This window comes from Arachis hypogaea, chromosome 12 (genome assembly GCF_003086295.3).
Source record: "Arachis hypogaea cultivar Tifrunner chromosome 12, arahy.Tifrunner.gnm2.J5K5, whole genome shotgun sequence".
Taxonomy (NCBI): Eukaryota; Viridiplantae; Streptophyta; class Magnoliopsida; order Fabales; family Fabaceae; genus Arachis; species Arachis hypogaea.
The window spans coordinates 71,922,982-71,926,363 of NC_092047.1; the positions used below are offsets into that span (position 1 = coordinate 71,922,982).

Genomic DNA, 3,382 nt, shown 5'->3' on the forward strand with positions numbered 1-3,382 from the left:
GTGTTCTCGTAGTTGTTACAATTTAGTTCACTAACCCATTAACTATTTGATATATTGTATCACTCATACTAACAGCATTTTTTTTAACAAAGAATACTCTCTATCTTCCTTTTGCTTTGGCCTTGTTGGTTGTAAGACAGGTAGAAGAAGCGGGGTTTTAACTTCCTTCGATTCCGAACCTGAGAGGACCTTCCTTATACTAAGGAGGGAAGCAAGAGGAAAGAGAAATGTTGGTTCTGAGGAAGAGGAAGAGTACTTTGAACCAGACATGGATTAGAATATGGAGAACCATCATGAAGAAGAGGCTCACAACCATGGCAGAGAAGGTCCAGCAAATCATGCTGGGCAAGAGGGAAGAGTTCTGGGATCTTACATCAATCCAAACCCAGGAAACTGTAGAAGTAGCATTCAAAAGCCAACCATACATGCCAATAACTTCGAACTAAAGCCACAGCTCATCACCCTTGTTCAGAACAACTGTTCATTCGGAGGAAGTGTCCAAGAAGACCCCAATCAACATCTAACCACATTCCTGAGGATATGTGATACTGTGAAGTCTAATGGTGTTCATCCCGACACCTATAGACTGCTTTTGTTTCCCTTCTCACTCAAGGACAAAGCATCCAAATGGCTAGAATCCTTCCCGAAGGAGAGTTTAACAACCTGGGAAGATGTGGTGAACAAATTCTTGGCGAGATTCTATCCTCCTCAATGGATCAACAGGTTGAGAGCTGAGGTACAGACCTTCAGGCAACAAGATGGTGAGACTCTATATGAAGCATGGGAGAGGTTTAAGGACTTGACAAGAAGGTGCCCACCAGATATGTTCAACGAATGGGTGCAGTTACACATCTTCTATGAGAGTCTTTCTTACGAATCAAAGAAGGCAGTAGACCACTCATCTGGGGGATCTCTGAACAAGAAGAAGACCATTGAAGAAGCCATAGATGTTATTGAGACTGTAGCCAAGAATGACTACTTCTATGCTTCTGAAAGAGGCAACACTAGAAAAGTAATGGAGCTAAATAATGTGGATGCACTACTGGCCCAAAACAAGCTGATTACCAAGTAGCTGGCTGACCTTACCAAAAAGATGGAGAGGAACCAAGTAGCAGCAATCACCACCTCATCAGCAACTCAAGAAGGAGTAAATGCAGAGGCAGGGGGTGATCAGGAACAAGCCAACTACATTGGAAACTCACCTAGGCAGACCCATGATCCATATTCCAAAACTTATAATACTGGTTGGAGGAACCACCTAAACTTTGGGTGGGGAAATCAATAAGATCAAGGCCAAGATCAGAGACGCCACAACCCCAATAACAATGCAGCCCACCAACATTCCACACAGAGATCATATCAGCACCTACCTAACAACACACCTCAACATCCACACCAAAGCCAAAATGGCCCTTCTCATCATCCAACTCCAACTCATCAACATCTGAAGATAGACTCTCAAGGATTGAGACTCTACTTGAACGTATATGCAAGGAAGTTCAAGACAGTAAAATGTTCCGGGAGGAAGAGCGCTCCAATATGCAGAATTAAGATGCTGCCATCAAAAAACTTGAGACACAAATTGGCTACCTATTCAAGCAAATTCCCAGCCATGACCTGTGCAGCAATATCGATCCAAACTCAAGAGAGGAATGTCAGGCTATCACCCTTAGAAGTGGGAAGGAATTAAAGGAAATTTTCAAGGATTCACAAGAGAAGAACTCAAATGAAAGGGAAAAGGAGCGAGATGAAGTCTAAATTCCCATTCCCAGTTCACAGCAAAAAGGAGAAATGCTAAAGCCAGACGTCCCAAAAGCTCCATACCCTCAGCAATTGAAGAAGAAGTGGGACGACAACCAGTTCTTAAGGTTTTTGGAAATCTTCAAGAAACTACAAATCAACATACCCTTTGCTGAAGTAATAGAGAAAATGCCGCTTTATGCCAAGTTCTTGAAGGAATTGATGACCAAAAAGAGAAGCTGGAAGAAAAATGAGACTGTGATACTAACCGAAGAATGTAGTGCCATCATTCAGCACAAGCTACCCCAGAAATTGAAGGATCCTGGGAGCTTCCAGATCCCTTGTATTATAGGGGAAATCACAGTGGAGAAGGCTCTATGTGACTTAGGAGCCAGCATAAATCTGATGTCAATAGCTATGATGAGAAAAATGAGGATTGAGGAGGCTAAGCCAACAAAAATGTCCCTACAACTGGCAGACCGATCGTTCAAGTTTCCTCATGGCATAGTCGAGGATTTGCTAGTGAAGGTAGGAGATTTTATCTTCCCAGCAGACTTTGTAGTGCTGGACATGAAAGAGGAAGCCAAGGCCTCCCTCCATCATCCTGGGAAGACCGTTCTTGGCCACTGCTGGAGCTATCATTGATGTCCAAAAAGGTGAACTCACCCTGAGATTACACAATGAGAAGATGACATTCAATGTATTCAAGGCCATGAGCTACTCATAAGAACTATTAGGAGAGTGTATGAGGTTAGATTCACTGGAAGATGCAGTACAAGAAATTTTTGAAGAAGAAGAACTTGAAGGGTTAACAGAAGAAGTATCAGCATCTAGCGAAGAGGCTGCAACAGTGGAGATTCATGTTCAGGGTGCACTAAAAGAGGAGGATGAAAGAAAAGAAGCACCCAAACTTGAACTCAAAGCACTGTCACCCACTCTCAAATATGCGTATTTAGGAGAGAATGAAAGTTACCCAATGATCATAAACTCAGCCCTCAGCCAAGATCAAGAGGATGAACTACTCCAAGTATTGCGAAAGCATAAGGATGCCATTGGATGGACCCTTGCTGACCTGAAGGAAATCAGTTCGGCCATATGCATGCACAAGATACTGTTGGAAGAGGATGCCAAACCATCCATTCAACCCCAAAGGAGGCTGAATCTAGTCATGAAGGAAGTGGTACAGAAAGAAGTCATGAAGTTATGGTAGGGAGGGGTAATTTACCCGATCTCATACAGCCCATGGGTCAGTCCCGTGCAAGTTATCCCAAAAAAAAGAGGAATCACTGTAGTCCCCAACGAGAAGAACGAACTGATCCCTACAAGGACCATCACAGGATGGCGGATGTGCATAGACTACAGAAAACTCAATGAAGCTACAAGAAAAGATCATTTCCCCCTTCCTTTCATGGATCAGATGCTGGAAAGACTTGCAGGACATGCATATTACTGTTTTCTCGATGGTTATTCAGGATATAACCAAATAGTGGTTGATTCGAGAGACCAAGAGAAAACCTTATTCACTTGCCCATGTGGAGTGTTTGCCTACAGGCGCATGCCATTTGGGCTATCTAATGCACCTGTAACCTTCCAACGCTGCATGCTCTCCGTTTTCTCAGATATGATAGAAAAATTCATTGAA

The 3,382-nt window shown here is 43.1% G+C and overlaps 1 non-coding gene across 1 annotated transcript; it reads right to left on the minus strand.

Annotated features, from left to right (window-relative positions):
• Positions 1-721: 721 nt before the first annotated feature.
• LOC112731018 (small nucleolar RNA R71) lies at positions 722-828 on the minus strand. Its single transcript, XR_003166814.1, has one exon. It is a non-coding gene; the product is annotated as a small nucleolar RNA R71 (small nucleolar RNA).
• Positions 829-3,382: the final 2,554 nt, after the last annotated feature.